This window comes from Neophocaena asiaeorientalis, unplaced genomic scaffold, assembly GCF_003031525.2.
Source record: "Neophocaena asiaeorientalis asiaeorientalis breed wild unplaced genomic scaffold, Neophocaena_asiaeorientalis_V1.1 scaffold110, whole genome shotgun sequence".
NCBI lineage: Eukaryota > Metazoa > Chordata > Mammalia > Artiodactyla > Phocoenidae > Neophocaena > Neophocaena asiaeorientalis.
Window position 1 is genome coordinate 4,656,201 of NW_020175053.1, and position 18,298 is coordinate 4,674,498.

Below are 18,298 nucleotides of genomic sequence, written 5' to 3' on the forward strand. Positions count from 1 at the left end.
CTAAATACACCTGGCTGTACCCTTGTTTCTTCCTGGCTTCTCTGCTTTTTGGGGTTCAGCCTTTTAACTGGAAGACCATTTTACTACATGAGTGAGAAGCTTCAAGGAAGGTAGGAGGCCTCCTTTCCTTTTGCCAAGTTCACTGGAAATTAAAGAGTCACAGAGCAACCGCTCAGGGATGCTCTGAAGCCCAAATGGCCGACACGCATCCAGCAGGTGAAATCCACTAGGGGACCGACAGGTGTGTTGCAGCCAGCCCACTCTCAAGCCACACACCACCCGGCATCTAAGCAAGAACGTTCTCCCCTGATGAGCCCGCACTCATGAACTCTTAGAACCTAGTCATCCACCAGAAAAGAATACAAGATGTTTAGCCAAAACATGGAAGAGTCAAGTTATTCAGGAAAGAAAGTCCGCACCTCCAGTGAATGGGGTCATTGTCAATAGTCATAACATCTTTATATGACGATTCCACCACGTCATTTATCCTGTGTGTGTGTGAATTCTGTAAGTCGGGTTTGTTGAATGATGTAATGGAGGATGCTGTTCCCTTATCTCTTACTGGGTGGAGGAATACATGGAAGGCTTCGAAGCCCAGTAAAGGCATTTCATTTTCTTCACATCAGTGTCACAGTTAAATAAGGGAAACTTGACAAAAGGATCTACTGAGTTATTCTCTTAGATCAAGGATCCTTTGGAATGACAGCTCTCCCTGCAGTGGTCCACCAGCAGCTGCATTCTCACTGACGTAACAAAACATTTGAACACCCTGAAATTTAACCTTCAGGACAAAAAAGAGAGAGAGAGAAGTCTTGATTTCTGCAAGAAAGTGCATTTGTACAGACCAACTCTCCATTGGAACAGGAGCCGTGGCCCTGGAGTCACTGAGAAGATGACGAAGATGCATCTGTCTTATAGGTCCTTGATGGAGTTTTCCACGCTCTGCGCTTCGGGAAGAGCCACAGCCCAGGCCTAATTCAGAGGGAGAAGTCGTCGCAATTTAAGCCAAAACATGACACCAGCTTCTCAATACGGCTCTGTACCCCCTTCCATCATCAGGCAACCACCTTCACAAAAGGGTCAAGAGCAGAGGCTTCCTTTGTGATTCTGAACCAAGAACTTTTTCTTGCTGTAATTCATCTGTGATTCACCAGCTAATGTGCAGATGGAGACTCTTCAACAGCCAATGCCACGTGACAAAAATTATGTTCCAGAGCTTTCACATGACGGATAAGGGAGATAAACTTTCTTCTTCTTGTCTTTTCTTTGTTCTTCACAACAGAAAGCTGATACGTTCTCAAGATCTTAGTTGCTCTCCAGTAAAGCAGCTAGAACATGGGCTCTGGAATCTGACAGTTCAGGCTCGTCTGGACCCCTTGACTTACTGTGTGAATTTGGGCTCATAATTTACTAGCTGATAAATGCTCGGATTTCTTCAAGCAGAAATTTGATATGGTATCATCGGTAGCATCTTTCCAAATATACAGTCTGCCATTATCAATACTGGAAGTTTGGTCCCTATTCCTAAAAGACTTTCACAGGAGACCCTTTGTGCAAACACAGAGTATTTTGACTTCTGGAAAAGAATGACATTTCCATGATAAAGATGAGACGAGCATGAAATTCAAAGGTTTTCTACCTCACTTTAATTTTTATTTTATATTAAGTTTAATAATATTAACATCAACACTTTATAGCATTGGAGTTGTATATCCCATGGGTATTGGGCTCTGGAGCTGAGTTGCCTGGTTCAAATCAAGGCTTTTCCACTTACCAGCTGTGTGACTCTGAGTGCAATGCTTGACCTCTCTGAACGTCCTTTTCCTCATATGTGAAACCAGTGTAATAACGGCTCTACTCCATAAGACTTTGATGGGTTTTAAATGGGATAATACATGTAAATGGTTTGGCCCAATGTCTAACACATAGTAACTTTTCAATGAATTCAGCTACTGGCATTTTAAAAAAAGATTGAAAAAGTGGCATCATTTTGTGAGAAATTACCATTGTCAGTGTTCTTTGAAAGAGTACTTGGATTAGTTGTAAATGTATATTGCAAACCAGAGCAATAAAGTTTAAAAGTGAAAAAAAGGGTAATTGATATGCTAAGAGAGGAAAGAAAATAAAATCACAGGAATTCTACAAAATATACTGTTAAAACCATAGAAGGGAGTCAAAGAATGGGAGACCAAAAGAAACAAATAAACAAAGAACCAAGAGAACAAATAGAAAACAGTAACAGATATGGTAGATATTAATCCAGATATTTTATTAATCACTTTAAAGCGATGGCCTAAATACCATTCAAAAGAGGAAGACTGTCAGATGGATTAAAAAAACCAAGACCCAACTATATGTTATCTACCAGAAACCCACTGCAATACAAGATAGACTAAAAGCACAGGGAGAGAGAAAGATACAGCATGCTAACACTTATCGAAAGAAAATTAGAGCGACTGTATTAATTTCAGACAAAGCCAACTTGAGAACACAGAAAATTACTGGAGATAAAGAGGTACATCACATAATGATAAAGGGGTCAATTCTCCAGGAAGACATAATTATCCTTAAAGAGTATGTGCCTAACAACAGAGCGTCAAAGTATAAGTCGTAGACTTCTCTGGTGGCGCAGTGGTTGAGACTCCGCCTGCCGATGCAGGGGACAGGGGTTCGTGCCCCAGTCCGGGAGGATCTCACATGCCGCGGAGCGGCTGGGCCCGTGAGCCATGCCCGCTGAGCCTGCGCGTCCGGAGCCTGTGCTCCGCAACGGGAGAGGCCACAACAGTGAGAGGCCCGCGAACCGCAAAAAAAAAAAAAAAAAAAAAGTCGCAAAAACTGATAGAACTGCAAGGAGAGATAGGTGAATCCACTATTTTAGTTGGAGACTTCAGCACCCCTCTAACAATAATACACAGACCCAGCAGGCAGAATATCACTAGGGAGGCAACTGAACTGAAAAACACCATTAATTAACTGCATCTGGTTGACATCTAGAGGCAACCCATCCACCAACAAGAGAATACACATGCTTCTCAAGCTCACATGGAACATTCTCCAAGACAGACTACACATTATGGGACATAAAACACACTCGAACTTGAAAGAATAGATATCATACAGTGTATGCTCTCAGGCCACAGTAGAATGAAACTAAAATCAATAACAGATATAAAGCTGGAAAACCCTCAAATACTTGGAGATAAAACAACACACTTCTAAATAACATGAGTGCAAGAAGTCTCAAGAGAAATGTTTAAATACTTAGAAATAAAAGAAAATGAAAATACAGTTTATCAAAATTTGTGGGATGCGGCAAAAGCAGTGCTGAGAGGGCAATTTATAACTTTGAATGCATATGTTAAGAAAGAAGAAAATCTAAAATCAATAATCTAAGCATCCACCTTAGGAAACTAGAAAAATAAAAGCAGGTAAAATCCAGGTAAGCAGAAAGAAATAACTGAAATTAACACAGAAATCAATGAAATTAGAAATAATAAATCAACAAAGAAAATCTGTGAAACAAAAAGCTAGGATCCTTGAAAAAAATCAGTAAAACTGATGAACTGCTAGCCAACTAAACTAAGAAAAGAGAGAGAAAACACAAATTTATAATATCAGAAACGAAAGAGAGGGCACCACTGCTGATTCTACAGACATTAAAAAGATAATAAAGATATAAAAAAGATGAACAATATACTCTATACGGAGGGAACTATACTCAATATTTTTAATAATGTATAAGGGAAAAATCAGAAAAAGAATATATATATGTATATTCCATTCATATATATATGAAGGAAGCCTAGAGTAAGAAATGGGAATGAGTAAACAAGGAATCCAACATTGGAGAAATTTAATCACAGTTCTCAGGAAAATGATAAAAACTGTGTAGCTGGCCTAGAGAGAAATGGATTCATGTGGTAACAGAAAGATGAAGGGCTCCAGAAGAGAAGACATAAAAGAGAGAAAAAACATATATATGATAGATTAATAAATGTGTTTGGCCCTTATTGAGAGGAATTTTATAACTCTATATCAGTGTTTGAAGAAGAGCTCATGGTTAGTGAGTAAAAAGAAGCTAAGGAAAATTGAGACACTTAACTCTAGAAAAACAATTATTACAATGAAATAACATTGTGTGAGAAGTAACAGTACCACTAATGGTTTAATAGGATGTATCCAACTAATACTAACTACAGACTCTATATTATTTTTAAAAAACAACAATTTGAAGGGAAAATAGAGTGAGCAGAAACAGGCAAAAAAAAAAAAAAAATGAAGTGATTTGGTCCCTGAAAGAAGTGAACCGCACAAGGTGAAATCTATCATAACATGGTTTATCACCTGAGAGCATCCTCCAATGTCTGCAGCACAAAGAAGCTAAAACTCAAGTAGAAAGCCACAGTGCTGTGGCTTCAAGTGCCAGTGGATGAAGATTAATATTGTTATCCTAGTAGGAAACTGAGGAAGTCCACACTAGGAAAAAGAGGAGCCAGCAATGGGAGAGACTCCAAATATCTGTGTAAACTCGCCTAAATACTTGCTGAGCAAACGTGAACAGAGCATGTACAGAAGAGAACACTGGATCCTTCTAAAAGCAATATCCAAGGAGTTGGGAAAAGCTGAGAACTTTTAACTTCTGCTCACCACAGAGGAATCAGTATTTGGAGACTGAATCTCACCAACTGAAATCCCACGAGGGCCATCCCTCAGGAAAAGAAACTATGTGCCCTGACTATGATTTGCCCCAATCTAAGAGAAAAACTGAAACAGATACACTCTAAGGGAAGGTACAATCAAACATCCCCAAGTTTAAGGTGAATAGCCAATAACTGAAATGCCTGATAGAAAAATATAACATTCTCCAGATAACAAAATCCAGAATCTTTATCATATAATTCACAATGTCCAGCATACAATAAAAAATTACTAGATATTCAATGACAGAGAAAAATGTGACCCATAATCAATAGGAAAAGAAGTAAACAAAATCCTGAGATGATACAGATATTGGAATTAGCAGACAAAAACTTTAAAGCACTATAATAAAAATTTTCAAGGACAACGAGGAAAGATGATCATAGTGGGTAAACAGATGGAAAATATAAATCGAGAAATGGAAATTTTTAGTGGTCATCCTAGAACTGAAAAATACAATATCTGACATGAAAAATTAACTAGATGAGCATATCAGCAAACTACTGAAGGCAGAAAAAAGGATTATTGAACTTGAACATAGAATAATAGAAAATATCCACTGTAAAGAGAAAACTAGGAAAAAAATGTACAAAAACAATGAACAGAGCCTAGGTAAACTGGGGAACAGCATCAAGAGGATTAATATATGTGTAATATGAGTCCCAAAAGGAAAGGATAGGGTTTTTTAAAATATTTTGAAGAAATGGTGACCAGAAGTTTCCCAAATTTGATGAAAAACATTAATTAAAAGTACAATAAATTCAATTAACACAACATAGTGAATCAACTATACTTCAACTTAAAAATAAAGTACAATACGTCCAATGAATCCAAAAAAAGATAAATATAAAGAAACCCACACCTATGCATGCTATGGTCAAATTGCAGATAATCAAAGAAAAAGAGAAAATCTTACAAGAAGCCAGGGGGAAAAATGACATCTTATATACAGGAGGAAATTATATAAATGCCAACATCCTTCCAAAAACATGGAGGCCAGAATTCAATGGAACAAAAATGTAAGGTATGCTGGGGAAAATAAAAAATTAAAACTCTCAATTCAAAATTCTGTGTACAACAAAAATATCCCTCAAAAACCAAGATGAAGGATTTCTTCTTCTACCCAAGATGGAGGAACAAGAGCCAACTACTTTCTCTTCTGAAACAACTAAAAATCCAGCCAACATTTATGAAACAATGGTTGTCAGACACTGGAAATCAGGAAGTGCAGTACAGTGATCCTTGAGAGTGTGCAAATTTAAATGGCAAGGCCTCCAATTGCTGAGGTTTCTGCCTTGAGAGGGTTTCTAGGCAGCAGCTAAAATAAAGGGAGTCAAGGTGGTCCCCCTGAGCGAGGCACTGGAGTGAGGGGCAACTAAAGCAGGGGAGGGCGTCAGGGATGAAGAGAGAGCCCCCGAGCTCTGCAGAGGGGTCCTGAGTCTTCCTCAAAGTCCTGCCCAGGACACATGTGTGAGGAAACCACCCGAAGAGAACTGCCCTACGTAGCAGAGGGAAAGATCCGAGAATGTCACACGGGGCTTGGAAGTTTACACCTGTCCAGGTGGAAATATCACAATGGACAGGACACCAGCAGGACAGAGAGGTTGCTCAGAATTCAACTTCAGTATCACTTGCTTCCGTCTAATAAAACTGAGACACAACAGTGAAATGATCAAACCGTTTCCAAGTAAGTATGTTCCAAAATAAAGCTCAAGAATATACAAAAGTATCCAGCACCCAACAAGGTAAAATTCAAAATATCTGGCATCCAATGAAAATATGTCAGGCATGGGAATAAGCAGGAAAATGACTCATAATGAGGAGAAAATCAATCAATGGAAACAGACCCAGAAATGGCACAGATACAGGATCAGTAGACAAGAACATTAAAGGATTTATGATAAGCATATTCCATAAATTCAAGAAAAGAGGGGAAACCGAGCATATTAAGACACAGGAGACAGAAAAAAGACCCAGATCAAAATATTAGAGACGAAAATTACAATGCCTGAGTGGAAAATTACACTGGGTGGAATTAAAAACAGATTAGACACTGCAAAGAAAAGATTTATGGACTTGAATATGTAGCAACAGAAATGACCCAAAGTGAAACACAGAGGAAAAAAACAGAAAAATTAGTAGAGCACCAGTGATCTTATTATTCCAAATATTGTGATAATTATAATCCCTCAAATCCAAGAATCTCAAAAAAATCCAAGCATAAGAAAAAAGAAAAAAACTACACCAAGGCAGATAATAATGGAATTGCTTATAGCCAAACGAAAAAATCTAAAAACAGCCAGAAAGAAAAAACACATTACATGCAGAGAAACAAAAATCAGAATGACTGTAAACATCCCATGAGAAGTAATATAAGCAGAAGAGAGTGAAGCAATATTATTAAAATACTGGAAGAAAAAATGTCAACCTAGAATCTATACCAAGTGAAAATACCTTATAGGTGAACAAAATGATACCAGATATAAGTCTGGATCTACATGAAGAGCACCAGGAATGGTGAATATGAGAAAAGTGTAAATAAATAAGGTCTTACATTTATAGTCAATTGAATTTTGACAAAGACTTCTAGAAAATTCAACGGCAAAGAAATAAACTTTCCAATAAATTGTACTCAATTACATCCCCATACACAAAAAGATGACATGGACCCCTACTTCACACAATACACACAAATTAACATAAAATGGACACCCAACCAAAAAATCCACCTAAATGTAATAGCTAAAAGTATAAAACTCTTAGAAGAAAACATGGGAGTAATCTTTGTGACCTTGGGTTAGGGAAAGCCTTGTTAGATACAACATCCAAAGCACAAGTGACAAAAGGAAAAAACATAAACTGGATCTCATCAAAATTAAAAATGTTTGTGCATCAAAGGACACCATCAAGAAAGTGAAAAGACAATCCAGAAAATATGGGAGAAATCACATGTCTGATAAGGTACTTTTATCCAGAATGTGTAAAGAATTCATACAGCGTAACAATAAAAAGAAAAACAACCCAGTTTAAAAATGGGTAAAGGATCTGAATAGACATTCCTCCACAGAACATGTACAAACGGTCAATGAGCACATGAAAAGATACTCAACATCATTAGCCATCAGGAAAAGACAAATCAAAACCACAATGTGACACCAGTGTCACCCCCACTGGGATGGCTATGATCAAAATAAAGGGGAAAACACACCAGTTCTAGAGAGGATGAAGAGAAGTTGGAACCTCATACACTGATGGTGGGAATGCAAAATGTTACACGACTGTTGCAGAAAAGAGTTTGGCAATTCCTCAAAATGTGAAACTTAGAGTTACTCTAGGATCCAGCAATTCCATACTGAGGTATAGACTCAAGGGAAATGAAAACATTAATCCACATAAAACCTTGTATACCAGTGTTCCAAGTAATTTGACGGCATCCCAGAACAAGGCTCAAAAACATTTAAAAGGGGCTTCCCTGGTGGCGCAGTGATTGGGAGTCCGCCTGCCAATGCAGGGGACACAGGTTCAAGCCCTGGTCCGGGAAGATCCCACATGCTGCAGAGCAGCTAAGCCCGTGTGCCACAACTACTGAGCCTGCGCTCTAGAGCCCGCGAGCCACAACTACTGAAGCCCACGTGCCACAACTACTGAAGCCTGTGCGCCTAGAACCCGTGCTCTGCAACGAGAAGCCACTGCAATGAGAAGCCTGTGTGCCACAACGAAGAGTAGTCTCCACTCACCACAACTAGAGAAAAGCCCACACGCAGCAGCAAAGACCCAAGGCAGCCAAAAATTAATTAATTAATTAATTTAAAAATACAGTGGATGGGATTAATAGCAGACTAGGCACTGCAGAAAGTGAGATAAATGAACTAGAATAGGTAACAATAGAAACTGTCTAAAATAGAACCAGAAAGAAAAAAAGACTTTAAAAAACTAGACAAAGCACCAGTTAGCTGTACTTCTTCAAGTCACCTAATGGATGTAATTGGTATCCCAGAAAAGAGCAGAGGTTACTGGCTGACAGAAAAAAAATGTTAGGAAATAACGGCTAAAAATTTTTCAAGTTTGATGGAAACTATTAGGTCATCTAAGAAGCTCAATGAACTTTCACCTCCTACACCATAGGACATCACAATCAACTGTTTCAAATCAGTCATGAAGAGAAAATCTCAAAGGCAACCAGACCAAAAAGCGTTCAGAGGAATATGCAGAGCTTGGCAACATTGCAGATTTGGTTCCAAACCACTGCAATAAAGCAAATAGTGCAAAAAAGCAAGTCACATGCATTTTTTGGTTTCCCAGTGCATATAAAAGTTATATGGGACTTCCCTGGCGGTCCAGTGGTTAAGACTCCACGCTTCCACCACAGGGGACACAGGTTTGATCCCTGGTCGGGGAATTAAGATCCCACATGCCACGTGGCACGGCAAAAAAAAAAAGTTACGTTTACACTATGCTACTATACTACAGCATATTTTGTGTGCAATAGCATTATGTCTAAGAAAACAATGTACATACTTTAAAAACACATTACTGCTAAAAAAAAATACTAATCATCATCTGAGCTTTCAGCTAGTCATAATCTTTTTGCAATAGTAACATCAAAGATCACAGATCACCACAACAAATAGCATAATAATGAAAAGTTCTGAAATACTGTGAAAATTACCAAAATATAACACAGAGACACAAAGTGAGCAAATGCTGTTAGAAAAATGATGCCAATACACTTGCTGGATGCAGGGTTGCCACAAACTTTCAATTTGTGAAAGATGCAGTATCTGTGAAGCACAATAAAGCCAAGTGCAATAAAACAAGGTTGGCCTATAAAGATTTAAATGACAGCAGACACCTTGGCAGAAACTATGTAAGCCAGAATACAGTACATCCTCAAAGCCTTGTGAGGACAAAAATTATCAACCCAGAATTTTACTCCAAGGAGAATCTCTTTCAAAAGCAAAGGCAAGGCTTCCCTCGTGGCGCAGTGGTTAAGAATCCGCCTGCCAACACAGGGGACATGGGTTCGAGCCCTGGTCCGGGAAGATCCCACATGCCACGGAGCAACTAAGCCCGTGTGCCACAACTACTGAAGCCCACGCGTCTCGAGCCTGTGCTCCGCAACAAGAGAAGCCACCACAATGAGAAGCCGGCGCACCGCAATGAAGAGTAGCCCCCGCTCACTGCAACTAGAGAAAGCCCACACACAGCAACGAAGACCCAACGCAGCCAAAAATAAATAAATAAATAAGTTTATTTAAAAAAAAAAAAAGCAAAGGCAAAATTAAGATCATTTTTTTCAGGCGAACAAAATCTGAAATAGTTCATCACCAGAACAACATTATATGAAAAAGTAAAGAAAGTCCTTCAGGCAGAAGGGAAATGATACCAGATGGAAATCTGAATTTACAGAGAGAACGAAGACCATACTATACTGTGAACATGTGGGCAAATATGACAGTATTGCTTATGCTTTAAATTTTCCTTAAGAAATAACTGAATGTTTAAAGCAAAATATAATAGTGCATTGTGCAGTTTATAACCTATCTGGAAGTAAAATGTACAAAACAGCACAAAGACTAGGAGAGGGAAAATGAAGACGTGCAATCGTAAGGTTATTGTCTTAGTCAACTTGAGCTGCCATAACAAAGTACCACAGACTGGGGGGCTTAAACAACAGAAACTTATGTGCTCACAGTTCTGGAGGCTGGAAATCCGAGATCAGGGTGCCAGCAAGGTCAGGTTCTGATGCGAGCTCTCTTTCCTGCTTGCAGAAGGCTGCCCTCTCACTGTGTCCTCACATGACCTTTCCTCAGTGTACAAAGGTGGAGAGAGACAGCACAAGCTCCCTGGGGTCTCTTCTTCCAAGGGCACTAAAGCCAACATGAGGGTCCCACTCACATGACCTCATCTAACCTAGTTACCTCTCATCACACTGAGGGTTAGAGCTTCAACATATGACTTTTGGGGGGACACAAGCTTCCAGCCTGTCACAGTTGTTACACTGTGCACAAAGTTTTTATACTAGTTGAAGGTAGACTGTTATTAGGATGTATTCTGTAAACCCTAAGCAAACACTATACAGATTATCATTAATAAAGTGATATTGGAGATGAAACAGAATCACAAAAATATTACTCAGTTAAACCAAAAGGAGACAAGAAATGGGGGCAAAATGAGACAATGAAGAGAAAACTGAAAACAAGATAACAGATTTAAACCCCACCAAGTCATTCATCACATTAAATGTAAATGGTCTAAACACCCCCACTTAAAAATCAGTTATTGTCAGAACGAGGAAGGAAAAGCATTGTCTATGTGCTGCCTACAAGAAACAATTTACATATAAAAACATATATAAGTTAAAAGTAAGAGGATATAAAAATATATATTTTGATTACATTAATAAAAAGAAAGCAGAAATGGCTATATTACTATCAGAACAAGCAGGCTTCATATCAAATAATCTTACCAAGGATAAAGAGGGTTGCTTCATAGTGATAAGTGTGTCAATTCCTCAAGAGGACAGAGGAGCTCTAAATACTAAAAACAGAGTCTCAAAATACATGAAGCAAGAACAGATAGAACTGAAAGGAGAATAGAAAAATCCACTATTGCAGCTGGAGACTCTGATACTCCACTCTCAATCACTGAAAGTCAGCAGCTTGGAAGGAAATAAGGGCAGAGAAGACTTGAGCAACAATGTCGACCAACTTGAACTAATCGGCATTTATAGAACAAGCCACCAACAACTGCAGAAACAAAAGCAATTAAATCTAAACATAATCAGAAGTAATAAAGAGCAAAAATGAATGAAAAGACAGTGTAGTATCAGCATGAAGATAAACGTATAGATCAATGAAACAGTGGAGACTTAGAAATACAAACATGGGGGCAAGCCAATTGGAAAAAGAATAATCTTTCCAACAATGGTGCTGGATTGATCACAAGGCCATATATTTATTTATTTATTTATTTATTTATTTATTTATTTATTTATTTATTTATTTATTTATGGCTGCATTGGGTCTTCGTTGCTATGCATGGGCTTCCTCTAGTTGCTGCAAGAGGGGGCTACTCTCCATTGCAGTGCACGGGCTCTAGACGCACGGGCTTCAGTAGTTGTGGCTCACGGGCTTAGCTGCTCCACAGCATGTGGGATCTTCCTGGACCAGGGATAGAACCTGTGTCCCTTGCATTGGCAGGTGAATTCTTAACCACTGCACCACCAGGGAAGTCCCAAGGTCATATATATTGATACAAAAATAAGTAAGTGAAATTAATCTCCATCCTTACTTCACACCACACACAAAACTTAACTCAAAATGGATCAAAGACCTAAATATAAACCATAAAACTTCCAAAAGAAAACAGAAAGGAAAAACTTAGTAAGCAGTAAAGAAAAACTTAGTAATGTTTAACATGGATTTCTTAAACAGAGCATCAAAAGCAGAAACCAGGAGAGAAAAAAATTACAAAATTGACTTCATCAGAGCTCAAATCTTTTGATCTTCAAAATATTAAGAAAATGAAAAGACAAGCCAATGACTAGGAGAAAATATTTCCAAAACAAATATCCAACAAAGGACTTGTATCTGGAATATGTAAAGAACTCTGACAGCTCAATGATAAGACAAATAACTTAATTTTTTTTAATTGGCAAAATATTGTAACAGACATTTCCACAAATAGAATACATGAATAGCATTAAGAACACATGAAAAGACTCTGTCATCAGTCCTTAAGGAAACATAAACTAATAATAAATGAGATATCACTACACACTCAAGAAAATGGCCAAAATTAAAAGACTATACATTGGCAAGCATGTGGAGCAGCTAGGACTTTCTTACCCTGCTGGTGGGAATGTGAAAAGGTACAACCAATTGGAAGACAGTTTGGCAGTTTCTTAAAAAGTTGAACATACAACTACCCTATGCCCCAGCTATTCTACTCCTAAGTATTTAACCAAGACAATGAAATCATATGTCCAAACAAAGACTGGGACACGAGTGTTTATGGCAGCTTTATTTGAAGTTGCCAAAATGTGGAGAATAACCAAACGTCCGTTACCAGGTGAATCAATCAATCATGGTACACCCGTAAAATGGAATACTACTCAACAATAAAAAAGGCGATAAACTACTGACATCCATTTATATAAACTTCTGGACAATGCAAAGTGGCCTACAGTGACAGAAAACAGATCCGTGGTTGCCTGAGAATGGATTACAAAGAGATAGAAAGAAACATTGGATGGTGATGAATATGCTCATTATTTTGGTTGTGGCAACGGTATCATGGATAAATACATATGTGAAAACTCACCAATTTATACTCTTAAAGCAGATGCAGTTTATTTTATAAAATGACACCTCAGTGAAACTAGGGAAATTGAGCAAAAAAAGACTTGGCCTGCCCTACCGTATAGGACATCTAGGTGTACAGTCGCCATAAATTATTTCCTTCATCACGTCAGATCACGTTCGGAAGATGTGGGTGTTCCTTCCGGAAAACTGCTCCCTGTTCCAATCCATCCCCCATGTTTTTCAATACAATTGCTGTCGGTCCTCAGAGGTGACAAAAACCAAAAAGACAGACTCTCCTACACGCACACCGAAGGGTCTCTTCTCTGTAAGAAAGGACCCTCCTCTGTGTTGGGTTTCAGATCCCTGGAGTGTCTGGGGAAAACCTGCTCCTGGAGACTCAGGACTTGCAAATCCTGACTGGTGCAAGGGGAGAGCCCTCAGACACTGAGGCAAGCTGTGGATCTGGTGAAAAGATGTGGGACTTCCGATGGCCACGGTCGTAGAGGGAGTGGGTCCTCGCAGAGAAGAAAGAGCTGGAAAATGGAAACTACTAGATGGAGCAGGAAAACATTCTGCTGAAGACACTGGTCAGTGCAGAGAGCGTGCCCGGTGCCCCGCCCTGCTGACATTGGCCACACCCCCATCAGCACCACCCACCATGCTCCCAGGGCACCAGACCCACCAGGACACCAAGGGGAACACGGGATGGGAGGGGTCACCCGAGGCAAGTTTTTGGCACATTGCCTGCTGTACAGGGAAAGCAAGGCTGCCTTCGGGCCACTGTGGCTCCCTCTCTGGCTCGGATTCTGCATTGACCCTCTTCCATCTTTTACAGAACGTGGAGATGGAAAGTCCCAACAGCTCTGGGGTGAAGTGATATCCGCCCTGTTCATTGCCACCCTCCCTGGCCATGACTGCTGGGGAAGCAGCCCTGCGGCCAGGGAGGCAGCATCTCCCGGGAAAGCAATTCTCATCCCTACAACACACGCGCCCTGGGCACTCACAATGCACCACGGGTGTTAAGTTCAGGAAACACACCCTTGACCAGACAGGCAGTAACCCTTGGCCTCCAAGAGCTCACGCTCTGACACGGCCACATAAAGCACACTCCACGGCTTCTGCAGGTGCAGAGCGGGCACGTGAGGCTCGGAACTGCAGCTACTACTTGTGCACCCTGAGGAGGCCCCTTTGAGTGCAGTAGACACTGCGCAAAAGGCGGACGGGACAGACGGACCAGGCGCTGATGTCACTTGTTGACATCACTGAGTCATTGCATTTGAATGTCAATTATCTGAGGAACATGACGTGTATGGCCTAGGGGTGGGGAGAGGGAGAGAGAAGCAACCCAATAGGAAAACAAGCAAAAGCCATAAACTGACATCAAAACAGAAGAAACAGCAATAACCAAAACCCAAAATACAAAAAGATGATCTTTCTCATTATTAATCAAGAAACGGAAATTAAAGAAAACCTAAGTTACCATTTTACGTCCATCAGACCAAAAAAAAAAAAAAGTTAACAATACCAAGATGTTGAGCAAAGAAAACTGTCTTAAATGGTAGTGATGGCATAAATTCCTGTGTCCACTCTGAGAGAGCTCGGCATCACCTTCAACAGCTGAACGCACGTATTCTGAGGTCCAGGAATTTCCCTGCTAGGCAGGTACCAGGGCAATTCCTGCACAATTACACCAGGAGACACACACAGATAGGTTCATACCAGCATTCTTTTAACAGCAGGGGAAAATAGTGGAAAGAACATAGTGGACACAGGAGGGGAAAGTGCCAAAAAAAATCAGGTATTTTCACACGACGGAACGCTATCCACCACGCGGTTCACGTGAAAATGAACTGCACCCACGTGCTTCCACATGAACAAAGCTCGGAAATGTAACAGTAAATGAGAAAAGCCAAATAAAAACATCCAAAACTAGAACACATCTTGTTTACTGACACAAGTCCCCAGGGTGACACTGGCGGGACCTCCCGTGTGACCGTGCTGGGCATCTACGGCCTCATCCCAAGGGTCAGTGCCCACACATCATCCTGGTTGTTAAATACTTTGAATATTACCCCTCAAAGAGACTATAAAGAAGGCTGAGGTAATATAACCACAAGATTCAATTGCTTCCCATTTCAGGAAAGGAAAAAGAGAGGGGGACAGAGGCTTCAGCATTAAAGTCATCGACCATGTTCTATTTCTCATGCTTGGCGGAGAGCACACATTTTTCATTGTATTATTCTTTTACTCTACACAGGCGTGTGCGTGCACAGGTGCTCTTCTGTATGGGGTGGGTTTTGCATGAATACGTGTGTGTGACTATATTCTTCTTTTTTTCTTTTAAAGTTTTTTTTTTTTTTTTTGATGTGGACCATTTTTTAAAGTCTTCATTGAATTTGTTACAACATTGCTTCTGTTTTATGTTTTGGTTTTTTGGCCACGAGGCATGTGGGATCTTAGCTCCCCGACCAGGGATTGAACCCGCACCCCCTGCACTGGAAGTCGAAGTCTTAACCATTGGACCGACAGGGAAGTTCCATGACTATATATTCTCCGATCCACATTTTGTGTGGTTGCAGCCTCCAAGGAGGCCCCGACAGACTTGCTTTCCGGCGCTCGTGTCCCACCGGATGGCTCCACTCGCGGTACGCAGGGCAGCCCGTCACTGCAGAAGGGACAAGTCTAGGTCCCAGAAGACAAGTCCTCGCCCAGCCTGAGAGAAGCCAGCAGTCATGCTGGAGGGCCCTCGTGCAGCCCCGTGGAGGGGTCCACGCGGCCAGGAACTGAGGCCTCCTGCCAACAGCCAGCAGCAACTTGCCAGCCCGTGCAGGGGCAGGGAGGGATTTCTCGCCATTGGACCCAGTGGACCCAGGAAAGCCTTCACATGACTGCAGCCCCCACTGACCCTGGGCAGGACCACCAGCTCAGCCCTCCCCCAGCCCCTACCTACAGAAAGTGAGTGAGAGAGCAAACAGGTGCCATGTCAAGCGCCCCAGTGTTGGTTAATCTGCCAGGCAGAGAATGAGAGCTCACGGGCATGGGCACGTGGAAGGGGCTCCTAGACAGAACCCCGAGACGTAGGGGAAGCTGCAAGGGCTCCGGGGAGTTCCTGAGAGCCTAGAGGGCTTTGAAGGAACTGCTGGCAAAGCTTGGAGACATCTGAGAAGGGCCCAGGGGGGCTGGAGGAAAAGGAGGAGGACGTTCCTGGAGACCACAGGTTACCTGGTGGCAGATGCTCTGTCAACACTGTCAGCCACAGAATGTGGAGAGGATAGAATGGGCCTCAGGGACTAGGTCATCTGGCTGAACTTTGAAGGGACACTGGTTTTTTTTCCTTTCTGCTCACACTAAAATGCAACTGGCAGAGATAAGCTAAAGGAAGGACTCCTCAACAGGAATAAGCCAGGAATTGTTGGGTCTGAAAATCCCCAGGCTCTCCAGATGCACAGGAGGCTAAAATTGAGAAATCACTTCTGGACAATGATCAGATCCAGGGCCGTCTAGAAAACATGGCGTAAAGATGAGGCCTGGAGTTTAACTCAAAATCCTTTGTTCTGGCCTCACAGAACTGCTCAGCCCTGAGCTGTCTGTCAGGGACTACTGCAGGCTTCAAAGGCATTGCCTCCCCGGGGTCTCAGCCACAGCCGGGGGTGGAGAAGGCCTGTCCTGAAGACGGGGGTGTGTGACTTGTGTCCAAGGGGATAAACCTGCTGAGGCCGAGACCCACAGAGACTCGAAGACAATTGCTCTGGCAGAACCACCACCTGCTGGACGGAAAGGGACAGAGGCGTCCAGATGACAAGTGGCCTTTGAACCTCAGTCACTGATAGACAGGAACATGGGAAACTACTCGGTTGCAAACACAGTCTGCTTTCCCGGGAAAGAAGAAACAGGAGTCAGAGGCCACCGCCGCGAGGCCAGGAGACGCATCCCAGGCAGGAGCAGGGCCAAGTCCCATTAACGTAACCTTTTCAACGTGCCCCAGAGGATTTCGGGATCGCGGTGGGACGACATGGCCGTGTGTGGTCCGTCTCCCCGCTCTCTGGACAGCAACAACTGCGCGTCTTTCCTACTATCTCCCAGCATCGGGTGTTCTGTGCGGGGGAGGCACATGACTCATCTCTTTAAATCACAGATCTTCAGATTCGGGGGAGCCAACCTGAGTAGCCACAACTACACTCGGGCCTGATTTCGATAACGAGATCCTGGGTTTTCTGAGCTGCTTTAATGGGGCAACGCCTTTAAGGGCCTTGAGAAGAGATGGGCGCATCTTGCATGTGGAGAGGACGTGTATCACGGGGCCCCAGCGCCCCTGTCCTCCTGACGCTGGTGCTGAGCACACCCGCTCCACAGCGAGCACGGCCTGCGTGGAACCAGCAAGACGCCGTACACATCACATCGAGTGGCCTCCAGGGCTAGGTCATGAGAGCCACTCTGGCCTTCCCCCGAGCTCTCCTGGACCAGTCTTCTTGGGGAAGCCAGCGGCCAGGCCAGGGGGACATCACTGTGGCAACCCTGTGGAGAGACCACGCGGCCACTCACACCCGTCATGTGAGTGAGATATCCTGAAATTGTCGCTTTCGGCGTCTAAAGTTGGCGGGGGGGCATTTGTTACCCAGTGATGGAATGTGGAACCAGGCGCGACTGTAACAAAATTCAGGAGGAGCTGTGGGCTTGGCGGTGGGCACAGCTGGACCCCCGGCCCCAGGTACCTGCAGTGTAGGCCGAGGTCTTAACCACAACCTCGAGGATTTTAGGCCAAGCCACTCCCAGGTTCAGTGTGAGACAACAGACACCCAATGCTGTTTAGAGCCCCCGAGGGTCAGGGTGATCTTCACGCAGCAACAGATAACTAATACCGTTCATAATAAAAATTTTACAAAAGAAGCAAGTCTACTGAAACACAGGGAGACAGGCAACGCACTGAGGAGTTCATGGCCGCGAGGTGGTGCCTGGGCTTGAGACCACCGATTGTTCTACGTAAATGAGATCACACTACACGTTCTATTCTACTGACTGCTTTACACTCCAAATGCGTATGTCATTTCAGAGTAAAAGGAAATCAGTTTTATGCTCTTTAAGAAAGACATTTTAGGGCTTCCCTGGTGGCGCAGTGGTTGAGAGTCCGCCTGCCGATGCAGGGGACATGGGTTCGTGCCCCGGTCCGGGAGGATCCCACATGCTGTGGAGTGGCTAGGCCCATGAGCTGTGGCCGCTGGGCCTGCGCGTCCAGGGCCTGTGCTCCATGACGGGAGAGGCCACAGCAGTGAGAGGCCCGCATACCGCAAAAAAAA